Consider the following 16,276-nt stretch of genomic DNA (forward strand, 5'->3'; position numbering starts at 1 on the left):
ATGGACTTAAATAAAATGGCTATTGACAAACAAAGAAGAGGATTATTATTGAAGGGACAAAATAGGATAATGGGCATAATTGTTTAGCTTCTACCCTAGGGTTTGTCAACCAATCCAACTTAGAGGACAATGTGCAGAGGATTTATCTACCCTTGGATGGTCTCTTCATATGTGGCTTTGGCTCCATAGGACCACGCCATTAAGTAGCCATATACAAATAGCACTTGTGACACCAGCGCCCAAAATCTACTTATAGCCTAGCTTCTCATGTGGAACGAGTGTGCATAGACTTTCATCCTTGTTTCATATAGTGTCAACCCAGTGGTGTTATATTTAGAGCGACAAGAATTATAAGCTAACCTAAACCTATTTAAAAAACCCGATGTGGGGCTAATTATTCTAGAACACAACACATGGGCCATAAAGACTGACACCAATAATACTAATGGAGCGGGGTATTACATTCTCCCATCAGAAACACTAATGGGATAAGGTATTAAATTATCCCCTCCTTGATGCCCTCTAAAGCTTACCACACTCACTTGGAACATTCCTACATATGTGCATGACCTCTCTTTCACTTTTGTCCTCGCTTCACGTAAAACGGTTAACCTGGAAGTGCTATATATGTTTGGAGCGATAAGGAATATAAACTGCACCAAACCTATTTAAACAACCTATGCTAGATTAATTCTACCAGAACACAACACATGGACCATAGACGGGGCAAAACTAGAAACATTAATGGGCCTACAATCTCCCTCCTTCAACAACAGGCTGAAACTAGAATTTTGTAATGGTCACTATGATGTTGGCCAATGCACAGCGGCGGATCCAAAGGGAGGGCTGGGGGGGCTCCAGCCCCCCCTAATGGCTTGATTTCACCACTAATCACTTTAGCAAAAGCTTGATTTCACCATTAAATCTTCATGCAAATCAACATCTCCATTGTTTTAGCCCCCTCTTATCCCGCATCGTGCATCCGCCACTGCCAATGCATAGCTAATACCAACTTCTAGTTGGCCTATTTCTATGTAGCAGGGCTAATAATGCTAATAAGATAGTGCCTTATCTTGTAGCTGTTGTACCATGACATGCATCAGTTGATCATTATAGATAAGGAATATTCAGAGGTGTCCTATCAGGGTGTGCTCTTGATGAATACCTTCAAGTATATGATCTACTTGATGACGTGACTTCAATATGACATGTAGGATTAATGGGTTCCAAGATTGTCTGGATAACGACATACCTAAGTAACTCAACCTACAAGTAAATTTTGTGTGCCATCATCAAATTGGTGCCTTAGAAGCGAGTATGGAAACATTACAAACTTTTACAATGCAAAGTTTTCCTATGTATTGTGACTCTAATATTTTTCTAATGGTTAATAGAGTGGCTAGATGTGAATTACCTCATTTGATAAGAAGCCCACTTTTGTGATCAAATTGGTGAAACTATTCACTGCCTATTTGTTTCTTGTGTCATTGTCAGACGGAAGCAAATATGATTCTCTATAACAAAGGCTTGAGTTATATCGTTTTGGTACCATAGCTTGACACCATTATCTTCTCTAGTTGGTGGGACCTATTGACAAGCTAGAAATCTCCTATCTCCTATCTCCTATACCTAAATAGGAGATCCCCACTAGGTGATTTTTCCAGCTTCTCATGAAGCCACGTCATCAGATTTCATCCATCCCTTGCTCACCACTATGGCACTTCCTGACGCTTGTGATTCTCCTCCAGGCTCCAGTGCTCCACCGATCCTGCCTCCTGCCCTCCCCCGCTAGCTATCATGCATGCATCATGAATTTAAACGCCACTATCACGCATGCATCGTGATGTGAAAATGTCTACGACCAATCTTCCTCATAAAATAAATCATCCCCACCTGCAACTATGCGGCAGCTGAGTGGCTATTTTTATACTCTGAATCCTTGGCTCCCTCGCTCTACGCGCTTGGTCGCTCGGCCACCCGCTCGCCCGCCCGCCGCTAGCTCCTGCTCGATAGGCCGTCCGCTCCCACTGACCTCCCGCTCATCAGGCCGCCCTGCTCGACCACGCAAGCATGCAGAGGAGATCAATGATGAAGCTGCGGAATTCGACGTGTACAAGAGTTGGGCCTCCTTCCTCCTCAACTCCGGCGCCACCTAAAATTGGAGTTGTCGATGCCTGCAGGGGAGGATGAAGCTGCGTAACCTGATGTCTGAGTTGGGCCTCCTATTCGCCGCCGCCGCCACTGCCAAAAACCGGAGCTGCAAAGGAGATTGATGATCAAAGCCGGCAGCTGGGACAAAGTCAATTTTTTATTAGAAGTGGACCCTTATACAAGTGAACGTAGGTACGTGAATTTTATCAACTATTCACTTCAACTTCTATCCAAAATCTATTTGTGTTATGTGGTGTAACAAATAAGAAAAATATTACCATAATTGCTTTCCACTAATATTTGATCAACAAATTATGTATTATCAACGTAATGGCATATAAGTTATTTTACACTCAAGACAAAGAATCCATGGGACAATAATCAAAATTGCTAAATGCCCAATTTTTTTTCACACTGTTCATTTTTAGACCGCAGCTTATCAGAAAATCTTAATCAAATTAAAATTGATTCTCCGATAAGCTGTTCCCAACGTCTATGTGATTAGGATCAAGTCCATGGAGGAAACCTTCCATTAACAGATCGAGGACCACTCTGCAGTTTCTCTTGCGTAGTATCACAAATGTACCGGTGTGAAACTCTCAATGATAACACATCATCTTTCTTGCGTATTCATCCACGTAGTCCGAATCAAGACGCTGCATGAATGGCCGAAGGAACAACATACGGTCGTCGGGGTGCTCGGAATCTCATATGAAGACTGTAAATAAACATGTGCATATTTCCTTCTAGGGTTTCATTATTTCTCACCCTATGAATCCTTTCATATAATAATACAAGAAAATTCTCGCAGCAATGCGCGACAAGGTGTTATCTAGTATATAATATAGTTTGGGGTGCATGTAGTAGTTTGTATCTTAGAGAGGTCCAAATACAACAAACATAGGAGGATGAGGGGTGCATGGAGAATGGGGAGGAGGGAGGGGCTCCCAAGCACTGTATTTGTACTTGGTGTTCAATTCAATGGGTTGATAAGTAGCATTGGAAAAGGGCTCACTTGCTGGTAATTCATCTGGCATGGGTGCATGCATGGGAGCTCGGGAAAATATGCAATATATGTACTTACCACATGATTGTACAGTAGGCATTGGAGCCCTCATGTAGAATATATGGACAAAGATTCTAAATATCCTATGAAAGTGTGCTAGGGCTTAGACGACCTTGCTCAACCTCTATTTGTCATGTTGTTGTTTATATTATTTTTCTTGGTTTTGTTCTTGCAATGTGTTCTTTTCTTCCAATCTTTTCCCTCCTTTTACTTTTGATGTTGTGTTTGGTACTTCCTTTCTTTTTATAATGAAATGGCACAAAGCTTATACATGTGTGAGAAAAATCAATAACCAAAAATGGATATAAGAAGATATTATCATTACAAATGTCTAATAAATGTGATTTACACTTAGGGTATATCAAGTGGCATCATGGTGGTTTTTCTCATAAGAAAAAGCTTAGGAATGGGATGCGTCAAAAGGGTAGTGCATTGAAGTGAGTGGGCTATGACTTAGGCGATATGATAAGGGCTTCATATGATTTAAAAAGATGGAGATTATTGCTGTCACAACCTGGAAGCAAATGGCTTGTGGTTCTCTCTAACTATGAACATGGTTTTGTAGAGAGAAAAATTAGAAATTTTAATGACTTCTACAAAAATTTTCTAGTTTAAAGGTTCAAATATCTTGAAATACTAGAAAATCTAAGAATTTATTCTCAACATTTCATAAATTTGTTATTTTAACATGTCTTTCTTATTAGTTCTTTAATAACTATGAAATGTATTTTGATGCTAAGAAATCAGAGAAGTTCTCCAAACAATTCAAAAGGTTCTAGGAATGAACTGAGATAACACTTACCATACAAAACTGTTATTCAAATGAACACCTCTATGCACAATATGATTACTCAGTATAGAACATTCTTGATATTACAACTACACTAATTTCCATCCTAAGCTGACTACAAATAAACTTACAATTGCATGCTTCCACTACCATTACTCCTTATGATACTTTCTTTATGTACACATTTACACCTAAACCTAATGATCTACCACTTAAATGTTTTTAAACGGGCTCGAAGATAACCCTGGAAACATGTCTATCGATGATATGTTGTGGGCAATGACTAGCATAGTATGAACTTCTTAGGACATTCCATAAGGTTTGCTTGGTCTTCTTATTGGTGGTTTTCTCATCAGACCTCAGGAGCAGAGATTGAGCAAGTTCTTGCATATTCAACTCGATTTCCTTGTCAATGCAATTTATTGTTGCTTCATTCTTCTCGGCATCCTGCGCATGGTATGATTAGTTCGACATGTTGGCATGCAAAACTAAATAGATTTTATGGAAAACATGAATTTATATGTACAAATTATCAACAATTTTACTTATTCTAAATTAGTGGTCATGGAACATATTAGAATTCATGATTGCTATAATTGTCGAGAAAGAAAGTATCTATACTTTTCTTAAATATATATTACAAAAAAGAAAGATTTGATATTACTTTGGTCATGTACCATATAGAGATTCAAAAGTAAATAAAAATATATTCAATAGCATTTCAAATATAAACTTACTCACTTGTCCTTAGATGGAAATATGACTTAAGGAAGGATTACTTATACATGTGAGTAATAGCGATGATGAAACTAGAACAATATATGGAAATTTAGTTAGCATCTAACTTGCAGGAAATAAAGTTTGTTTGTACGATATTGCATTGAATAAGGTTGAGGTAATTTGCTAGTGTAGAAATTTTGAAGATTCGGAACTCACGAAATATTGAAGTTAAACATAGCCATAAACTTAGGTTCTAAACTCACTAAGCCATCGAAAGGTATAGAAAATCTACACAAACAGTTTACCTGACCCCTAACTTGAGGTTGCAAGGAACTAGGAACAAATTCTAGTCTTTAGTGGAGAATTGAGGTGCTAACAAATAGTTATATATGCAATGGTTTGATTCTCAAATTATTATTTTCCCCTAAGGGAACAATCATTGTATCATACATATATCTAGCTATGCACAAAGAGTAAAAATAATTTTATTGTGATAAAGGGTATACCTGGGATAGTAACACCTTGTGGTTAAGACCGTCACAAGTATTGCATGTGAGTTGAATAAACCAATCACTATCCTTGTTGTTATCACTGATACAGCCTCACCAATTCGTCCAGCACAAATCTCAATAACCTGGACTAAAAGCAAATATGTTTGCCTGTCGTGAACCATGTATTGTGGTTCTATATCACTGGATTTGTGATATTTGTTTTCTTCCTTATTTGCCTTTTGCAGCATCCATTCGGTCCACTAGAAGTGTAGACAAAGATATTAGAATGATTGTTGAGAAGACATCGGTATAATCTAATTAAGCACAAGTGAGGATAACTTACTGCAAGACTCAGTAGACTGTGTATGAACCTTTGTCCTTCATGAATTGGCAATGCTTCTTGTGCCAATAAGTTAATAAATCTTCGAAGTGCCCCTCTCGAGAATAGCATCATTAGGATTTCTTTTAAGCCTAAATTTACCATTATGTCAGAGAAATAATCTTCTCTCAATTTTACATAGTACATAATAGGTGCCATAGTGAAAATGGAAGATAAATGTTAAAAATGAAACACCTACAATTAAATAGGTCACTTGTAAAATGCAATGCGAATTAAAAATTACATCATCCACATAAAAGCATCTAGAGTATATATCAACAATAAACTTATGCAACTTTTCATGGAGGTCATAACTTATGAAGCATTCATAATACATCAAAACTTAAGTGGCATGCCATATTGGCCACCAAAGTATAGCACAATCAATCCACATGACTTGACAAAAAGGAAGGTTAAATGGCTACCACTACTGACCATAACAGGGCTTACAACAAAGAATATGATGCCATCTTTACCTCATTTGTAATATATGTAAGTAATGCGCATAGTATTGACTCATGCAATAAATGATAAGTGTGAGGATTGAAATTTAGAATCGGAAAGAACAATGCACATTCTGAATATCATAGATCAATGGTACAATTAATTGTTATATCTATCATGTGATGAGTATACCAAATATTATGTAAGTACATAATTCCTAATAGCTAAAATGATCATTATTGATATTCCTATAATTATGGAAGTTATTTGCTTCTATTACTCAAATTACTTTTCTATTTTTCATATTAAGAAATTAAACATCAATGATGCTTGGTACATGACCTGTGCCACATGATGATTCATAAATGGATACAATGCTCAACTAAGGTAAGGTGTAGTACTCACCATGATACATCACTTTCTTCATAGAGACAGTGCACGAAACATTCTAATCTCTTCTTGTCCGCTGAAATGTCATTAAGATGTGTAGAAATGGCATTGGCAATCATTGATGTTCTAGCCCATGCAAGCCGCTCAGCAGCACGACTAGGTTCATAAATGCAAGACGCAGCTAAAAAATAAGCTCTTAAAACATCTTGCGGTTGCACTCCAAAAGTGTCAAGGCAATTCTCTATGTACCACCTAAATATAGTGCCAAAATATTTTCAAATTAAATGAAAGTTAACCTTCCAAAATAAAATTCATGAAATGAAATATGAAATTATGGTGTTTACATTTGAAGCTCATTACACTCAAGCTGATGTAGAGCTTGGCAACGGTTGAAATCCATTATTGCCTAAATCAAGATATGTGTCGTTATTGACAAGAGGCATCCTGCCAAAAATGGCCCCGCACATATAAGTAAAGCATCTCTCTTACTTTGACTAATGAATATGCAGCATAGTTTATGAACAATTTTTTAGCTATGAAGTATAAGTGTGCACCTGTAGAGGGTCTTTCCAATCCAAACATCATCTTTACCGCCATACTGATCTAGATAGGTTCTTGCCTCGACACGAGGCAAGCTTGCATACCAAGGGAAGTCTAGTGTATATTGTACCTATCGATCAACATAGACATATGTGTTATCATATATTATTTGGAAAATATTTTTGTACATAGCATATCGGCATAAAAGGGCACAATCATGACCTTTATGGAAAAATATTTTCGCCTCTATTCATGTTTTAATCGATCTAAAATCATCAAATGTAGAATAGTTTGGATTACCTCGCCAGCTAGATCCTTCGCAATGATCCATTTGTCACGGAGCATGCCTTGGGCTTCTCTTTGTCTGAGAAACTCATATGAGAAAATCCTAGCACGGTGCAATACATCCTCCCCTTGAAAAGCTATCTGAGAGGCTCTGTTGAGGTTGTGCATCCCAGTGACGGCTTGAGTTGATTGCCCCACAAAACAAAAGAACTCTCCATCTTTCTCAAAATTCTTAAACACACCTACAGAACACGATCGACTTATGTCTGAGATGTAACAGCTTAATGAAGTTTGAAGAGCAGAGGGGGTTGTGTGAAATACTTTGACATTTATATCATGCTGTGCATTATATATATCACTTCACTAGTTAGCTGAGCATTGGTTGGTTCACCAGAAACTTGCTACTAATTTTATGATTAGCCTATTTAATTTGTGTTTGTACTCAACTAAACATAAGTCAATGAGATATTTAAATAAAAAAGGGAATGGTCTTTATACTTGGGGAGACATTGTATCCATGTAGCCTTAGTAGTCGGAAAGCCATAGCTGTGTCATCCACATCTTTTACAGTAGAGTCCCTAGCCCAGCAAATCCCATCTTCAGTCCAGTGCCTACAAAATGAGAAGACAAGCCAAAGAAATTCATCATAAGGTACGGTGCTCACTGTCACTGAAGCTTAGTGTTGCCATGCATGATTTATCTATCTCTAAATGGAAAAACAATAGTACTGAAAAGAGGGGATCGATCGCAGAAGCAAAAACCTGTTCACATAGTCCATGCATTGCTTAATCTCTCGTTGGAAGTAGCGGGAGATCCCGAGTCGCTCTAACCGATCAACGACCCAGATGTGCTCAAAAAGATCGACTGGATAAACATTGGGGACTGAAATGGTGATGACAAACAGTTTCAGATGAGACACAAATTAAAAAGCTATCTAGCTGATATTGTGAACATTCAGCTATATATGCTATGTCATGGACGATCGACTTACCTCCTCCATCGAACTTTTTGACAATCCTATCAATATATTCGAAGCACTTCTTGTCACCAGTTTGCATAAGTGCATATGCAGTAGACGAAGGAGAATACAAGAATGATCCATCACTTGATTGGAGATTCAGAAGCCTTGCCCAGTCCAGATCAGGCATCCCTTCAAGGCTATGCAGAATGGACGTAGGGACTCTATGCATCATGTCCTTTGGGATCCTCTTCAGCTTGATTTCCCTGTTGGAGTATATGCTCTGCAAAGCCGGGTGATCATACGGGAAGTCAATGCCCAGGTTCCTAGCTGTCTGAATGAGAGAAGGGAACGCGATCTCGAAGCCGATGGGCATCGACTCCTGCTCTTCCTCCGCTAGCCTCCACATATTCTCGTGGAGAAACGAGAGCCCTGCCTTGCATTTTCCAGGCTCAAGCGACCATTTCGTGAGTGCAACGACGCAGGCAAGGGTGTTGATCATGCGGTCATAGGCAGAGAACAAGGCCGAGTCGCTCCAGGAGCCGTCAGGCAGCTGGTGGTCGACGATCCAACGCACGGTGGCCGGGAACTGGGGCTGGGAGCCACCGCCGTCCAGCTTTGGCACCAGCGCCACCCACGCCGTGTCATACGCCGAGATGCTGATATCCCCGTCGTTCATTGATCTTAGCATCGCCCTCACTTGATCGATAAGTGGCTGCAGCTCTATCTCATCAGCCTGCTATATAGATGCAAATTTAATTTCAGCAACAAACTAAACTTATAATTATGGGATTGATTATACCATTGCTCGTCCTTGTCCAGAAAACAAATGTCGTCCAGAAAGAAAGAAAGAACAACATCTGTGAAAAGAAGACGTACGGTATGTACCACCTCAGGGATCACTTGGTAGTCATCATGATCTTGTGGTTTCCCTGGCCATTTCGCAGTTTCAGTCTCGGTTTCGACACGGGTGGTCTGGAACACTGCAGGTGCTGACAACATATAGTTAGTTTATTTGCTTCAAACCCAACACCAACACTGAAACATTTCTGTACATTACAAGTAGTTAGTTTCTGCCGGGATGCAAGTTTTGATTACTCTAAGCCATTGGGCTGAACTGAACTGAAACTCATGGAAATGAACTAAACTGGATTTAATTTCAAAGCAAGAAAACTGAAGAAAATGATGTGAGTGATCAGATTGAGCTACTGTTGATGTTGGGTACCCACTTACATCTCTAGTAAGTGTTCAGCATGAGACATGCATCAAAGGATCAAGAACCTGGCCTGAGCAGAGTAGTGCCGTCCAATGCCCACTACCAACTATAGTATAGCATTAGAGCATCAGAACATTTAGCACTCCATTACCCATTTTGCCTTCTTTTCTCCCGGCCCCATATAAGTACAGTAAGCTAGACAGGAATCCAATAATGATCAGAAGTCAAGTTGGCCTGATATAAGAAACCAAAATCAATTAGGGGCCGTTTGGATCCTTTTATTTAAAGGGATTGAAATCTACCTAATGGATTAGGACTATTTGGCTTGGAATTTGACATTCCATAGCATTCCCAAGCTCACAAATAAGCCTATCTCAAATTCATAGGGTGGGAAGATAAAAATAAAAATTCTATTCTCCAACTTATAGCACACTCTTCAACTCACTTCCCTACAATAGAAATGCAACATATAAGTATACAAATATATTTCATATATAACTATATTAGCTTAATTAATCTATGTCTAAATTATAATTATTAGAAGAGTTAAATGCACCAGAGGTTCATTAACTTGTGAGGAGGTTTCAGTTAGGTCCATCTACTTCCAAAGTGACTTTTTGGGTCCATAAACTTTGTATGCCATATCACTTAGGTCCATATCCCGCCACGCGGGCTTCTCATGCTGATGTGGTATGATGACTAGGCTCGTCGAGCAAGTGATGGATGTGAGAGAAGTAGCATGGTCACCAGCCGTGGGCAGCAGGCTGCCATCGCACACACAGCCCCTCCGCCTCCCAGCTCTCGCCGCACCCATCCACGGCGCCGTCCTTCGGGCTGGACCCCATCCGGCAGCTGCCCATCTGGTGTGCCGAGCAATGGAGCGCCCACGTGTCAGGCCCCGGGAGCATGGGGCCTTTCCCTACGGTCACCTCGTTGAGGAACGCCTCTAGGTCCTCGTTGCGGAGGCCGCCGTCGCACCGCAGCCGGAGCCCGTCGCTGCGGTGGGTGCCCACCTCGGCCGCTCCGGCGGCCACCAGGATGCGCAGCGCCTGGCGCAGCCCGTTGCGGAGCTCCTCCACGTCTTCCCGGCTCGGGGCGCAGCGCACGCGGCCCTCGCCGTCCACGTGCCCCGCGTCGCGGTCGCGGACCAAGGCGAAGGCGTGCGCGGTGCGCGCATACCGGAGCATGCGCTCCTTCATGTCGTGGCCGGACTCCTAGGGAATCAGCGAAGCCCAGCATCGGCGTCTGGATGATAGTGCGGGCGGTGACGCGGTGCATGGTCGTGATGATGCCACCCTCGTAGCACTTGCCACTGAGCTCTGCGGCTACCTCCGGCGTGCCATCCGGGAAGTAGCCCCACGCCATAGACACCGGGTGCAGGTGAAGGTTGCGGGTGATGTGCCTGTTCTTGAGCCCGCTGTTGCGGAGGAGAGGCGGCGTCATGAGCGCGCCACACGCCGAGATGGAAACCTTGGCCTCTATTAGCAACTTCTTGGTGATGCCGTCGCTCATGCACGCCGCCACCAGGCCCACACACTTCTTGCTCCGCCCGTTCATGCCGCCAGGGTTGCTCTCGAGTACAAAACGCTCGGCCCTTGCAGCCTGTCAGTGTGATCGCGCCGCCGGTCATCGCGAGGCGGCACCCGCCGTACTAGAACCCCTCCTCCTGGCACCCGCCGATCACCGTGAGCCGGGCGCATACCGCGTCCATGGCATGCACGTACTCCCGCCTCCCGAACATGTAGAGCTCCTGCAGCACGGAGGAGGCGGTGAACAGGAACCCTGGGATGGCGCCGGAGAAGGCGTTGCCGGAGAGGTTGAGGATGCAGAGCTCGCCGGAGTAGGGGGGCCTTCAACACCGACCTCGGCCGCATCGCGCTCACGGCGTCGCTCATCACCGACGTCACCTCGTGGTTCATCCGCGCCTGCACCACCGCGGTCATCCTCATCGGTGATGCCAGGTCGCCGGCCTTCACGGCCAAGATCCTGGCTTCCTTCGTCGCGTTCGTGCTCTTCGTCGGCTTCGTCGCGCGACCCGCCGGCCAATACATCGCGTACAAGCGTGACCCGCCAACGGGGAGCGCTCCTCTCTGAGGGCTCCTTCGTGCTGGAGGTGTGCGAGGGCAAGACGTCGTCGTTGATGCCGTCGTAGAAGATCCTGACGTGGCCCAGGGTGGAGGCCGTGCAGAAGAAGCCGGTGTGGCGGCCGCCCAAGGCGAGCCTTGACCAAGGGAGGAGGTCCAGCGTGAGCAGGAGGAGCAGCGCGTCGCTGGACCTAGACATCCTGCAGGGCGCCGCCGAGGGTGGCGAGAGCAAGGAGGCACGCGCGGACAGGTCGTGCCTGTGGACGTCGTCGTGCATGCGCACGCCGCTGAGGCTGGGGAAGAAGCAGGGGGAGACCATCTCCAAGGGACACAGGAAATACGACCTCCGGGGCTTGGCTTTGGGAAATGGAGCAGCCGCTCACTGTCCTAGTGGCATGGTGCCACTCCAAGTGAGCTCCTACTCTAGTGAAGTGAAGCTAGCAGCCAGCCTCGAGCTTGAGCAGAGCACAGCTTGCTCACTCTTCTTGTACTAGCACACCGCAGCTGCGAGAACACAGGTCCAAGAAGAGGAAAAAGGAAGCTCTCTGGCGGTGCCGGTGCGTGCGTGCTTGCTTGCGGGTGGCAGAGTAGAGCCGGCCATCCATGGCCGCCTACGAGGCCACCAAGGTGGTGTTCTCGCGGATCCAGGCGCTGGACCCGGACCACGCCGCCAAGATCATGGGCTTCCTCCTCATCCAGGACCACGGCGAGAAGGAGATGATACGCCTCGCCTTCGGCCCCAAGGCGCTGCTCCACACCGTCATGGCCAAGGCGCGCAAGGACCTCGGCCTGCTCCCGGCACCGGGCTCCGGCCCGGGCACGCCCACCTTCGCCGTGCACTCGCCGTTCCTCCTCTCGTGCCAAAACTCCGGCCGCAGCGGCGGTGGTGGCGCCGGCACCGCGTCGTCGCCGCTCTCAGATAGGCAGCTGTCGGATGGGGTCCAGCCCGAAGGACGACGCCATGGATGGACACGGCGAGAGCTGGGAGGCGGAGGGGTTGTACGCGTGCGACGGCAGCCTGCTGCCCACGGCTGGTGACCAGCATGCTACTTCTCTCACATCCATGACTTGCTCGACGAGCCTGGTCATCACACCACATCAGCATGAGAAGCCCGTGTGGCGGTGGGATATGGACCTAAGTGATACGGCATACAAAGTTTATGGACCCAAAAAACCACTTTGAAAGTTGATGGACCTAACCAAAACCTCCTCACAAGTTAATGGACATCTGGTGCATTTAACTCTTATTAGAATGAATTCAATTCCAATGATCTAAACATGTCCTTAGATTTAACTTTTCTAATTTACGTTCCAGGCCCGCCTCTAAAATTTCCCTTACAAAAGTTCTTTCCTCAGCAGTTAGTGTTATATACCCATCAGATTCTCTGTTGTGCGCGCGAGTACATGCATGATCTTGGCAAAAAAAAAACTAAAGATACCTCTGCGGTCCAGTCTAATCATTTGTTTCGGACAGTTGGTTGTTCATCAATCACCAAGTTGGTCCACTGGCTACTTGGATAAAAAGAACAGCGGGGTACAATTAAAGAGGACAGGATCCCTTAGCATGCTGCATCCACACATAGAGATACCTTTGTGATTGAGTGAAGTCCACTAAGGATTTGGGCTCAAGAAACAAAGAGGACAGTGTGAACAGGTACCATAGAATCAATCACGCAACAAGAATCTTAATTTCGCAGTCAACTACTGTTGAGCAGTACGGTTGATAGCGATCGACGTTCCATCACCCACACATGCATCGAACGATCGCCGTGGATGGGTTAAAGTTCCTTTTTTTCAAATAAATAAAGTGGCAGATATTTTTTCCAAATAAATAAATACATAATGAAATGTGAACCTTGTGAACTTGATGAAAAAATTGAATCTTTGTGGTATGGATACAGTGCAGAATACCAGGTATTGGTGTTACCATAACTAGTAGTAAACATGGTACGTACTCCCTCCATCCCACAAAGAGTGTCACTCTCCTTTCATGATAAGTCAATTTTTTTTAACTTTAACCAAATATATAGAAAAAATCATTAATATTTATGATGCTTAATAAATATCATTAAATTAATCGTTAAATATACTTTTATAATAAACTTATTTGAAGATACAAATGATGCTAATATTTTTTCTATAGGTCTAGTCTAACTTAAGAAAGTTTGACATGAATATAATCCTAAGTGTGGCAAATTTGACTGCTCATATATAGAACAAGCATGTGGTAAATTTGAGGGGAACGAAACTATTTTGCGGTAGTGGTATATATTGAATGAAAGGATGTCCCATCTCTACATATGATTCCTGCACCAAAAACGGGCTAACGGATAGGGCCAAGTCGCTCGCAAAGCCGCTAGCAGTTGGATCGAGCGTTTATGTAATCTGGTCCATCCAATACGAGTCGGTTTAGGCCGAGCACCCGATTAAACGCTACCGAACCATAGCGAACTTTCACGGGGCGCAGCTTCTCTGCCCGCTCCCTCGCGCTTGCCTACGCTGCACGTCGCCATCGGCTGCATCCCGCACCGGAGAGCCAGCCACGGCCACGCCCGCGCCGGTGAGCAGCCGCGACGGGTGCAGACGCCGCCGCTCGGGCCGAACAGACTTGTAATCCAAACTCCCAATCACTACATGGGAAGATAGAAAAGAAACAAACAAGGACAACGAGAAAGATAAAATAATTAATTAGCTAGATTTTGTTGGGGGAATGGCACTCCGATCCTATATGTATATAGTTCCCTAAATTTTGCCCGTGAAAACGCAAGCCACTTATAATTTGGAACAGAAAGAGTACCGGTACATATATAAGTAGTCCTAGTACACAGTAGCTAATAATATGGTCATATAAACATAAAACGGATTACTTAATAAGTAAAGCCAAATTAGGAAAAGCACAAAACTTTTTGTTCTGGGCTTTAGGAAAAGCAGCAGCCGGAGATATAGTAAGAGGAAAGCGACAAGCGCAGGTGCAACATGGCAGAGAAAGAGAGAGGGGCTACGACGGGCGCAGCGCAGGCATCAGTGAGTGTTTCGCTCATCAATACGTACGTATAATAATGCAAGAACCCAAAAAAACAGAAGAGATCGAGAGCATCTATATATCTGTGTGACTGACGGGGATGATGATGAGAGTCAAATGACCATGCAACTATACCTTTAGCACTGGATACGTTGTCGGGCTGCTGCGTTGTCGTCGCCGGGGCCGGGGCCGGGGCCGGCTGATGCTGCTGCGGTCTCCACCACCCGGCGAGCCCGCCGAGCCTGAGGTTGCCACGGGGCCCCGTCGCGCCCGCACCTCCAGCACCAGCACCTGCTTTGCCATGGATACGGATACGGCATGGACCTGATTGACGAGCAAGTGAAAGCAGAAAAGGCAAATTAAAGCAACGGTGAGGAAGCCGCAGGCCGGAGCAGGAACTCATCAGGCCGGACAGACAAAGAAAGGCACAAAGCAACCCCTAGCACTGCAGGAGACTAGCTACAGGAGATATTATTGATTGGGCAGCAGCAGCGCAGGTCTCTGTTGCTTATGTTTGTTTCAATTATTTGTCCGATTGCCCATCGGCCTATCTAACCTAAGACGACGACGAACCAAACCCAGATACGTACAATTTATTTATTTAAACCCAGCCAAGAGAACGTTTGTATAGCGACCGAGGAGAGGGCTATGCAAAGCTGAACTTTGTTGAAACAGAGGTTATTGTTTGGATTGGATCGCAGCCATGCCAAAATATATATGACACAGGCAAAGATATATAGAGATAGACATGGAACCGGCCGGCTCTGGCCCCGGCGCGGCGGAGCTAGTTCACCGTACGTACCTTTGAGGACGACGCGAGGAGGGAAGAAAGGTGAGGATGATGCGGTCGGCAAGAGGAGCTGCATGCTGCCTCTTCCACCGCCGCTGCGCCCCTCGATCGTTGGAATTGCAATGCAGGCACGCACCGCTCGGTTCCGGCACCGGCACGGCCGACGACGGGATGGATGGATGGGTGTTTAATTTGTGCCAGGTAAAACACAGAAACGCCCCCAGGAAGTCAGTTAGAAGGCACCAAAAACGCGCGGTAGCTATTAATAGGCCGCCCGAATGATTCTCCTGCGGGGACATGTTCGACTAGGGTCCAGTTTAGTTGCAAAAAATTTTGCAAATTTTTTCAAGATTTTCCGTCACATTGAATCTTTGGACGCATGCATGAAGCATTAAATATAAATAAAAAATAAAACTAATTACACAGTTTAGACGAAATCCACGAGACGAATCTTTTAAGCCTAATTAGACTATGATTGGACACTAATTGCTAAATAACAACGAAAACTGCTACGGTGTCATTTTGCCAAAATTTTCGGATCTAAACAAGCCCTAGGATAGTTCGGCTGGCTGGCTTGTTTTTTTTTTTCTTCAATCGGAACAGTGTTTTTCTCTCACAAAATACCGGTATAAACAATATTTTCATAACAGCATGAACAGTATTTTTCATACCAGCCGAACCCTCTCCTACTTTCCTCTGGCTGCGTGCGCTATGCTGCTGTGAACGGGTGGTGAGAGACGGACATTCGTCACCCCGTCACAACAAGATGCCCTCCATAATCCGTCCACAGCCGGTATATTTATATATAAAATATATACACACACGTACGTACGTATACACACACGCACAATGACACAAAAGCTAAACAAGCGAGATCGAACTGGGACGGGTGTTTTCCTTTTTGTTTTAGGGGAAGATGCCTGGCAAACTAGGACGTACAGAGGGACGGA

General features: G+C 44.4%; 2 pseudogenes; both read right to left on the bottom strand.

Moving 5' to 3' along the window:
* Nucleotides 1-4,084: 4,084 nt before the first annotated feature.
* Nucleotides 4,085-15,532, bottom strand: LOC136487070 (ent-copalyl diphosphate synthase AN1, chloroplastic-like; annotated as a pseudogene).
* Nucleotides 10,029-11,833, bottom strand: LOC136510353 (long-chain-alcohol oxidase FAO1-like; annotated as a pseudogene).
* Nucleotides 15,533-16,276: the final 744 nt, after the last annotated feature.

The sequence above is a fragment of the Miscanthus floridulus genome, chromosome 1 (genome assembly GCF_019320115.1).
Source record: "Miscanthus floridulus cultivar M001 chromosome 1, ASM1932011v1, whole genome shotgun sequence".
Lineage (NCBI taxonomy): Eukaryota > Viridiplantae > Streptophyta > Magnoliopsida > Poales > Poaceae > Miscanthus > Miscanthus floridulus.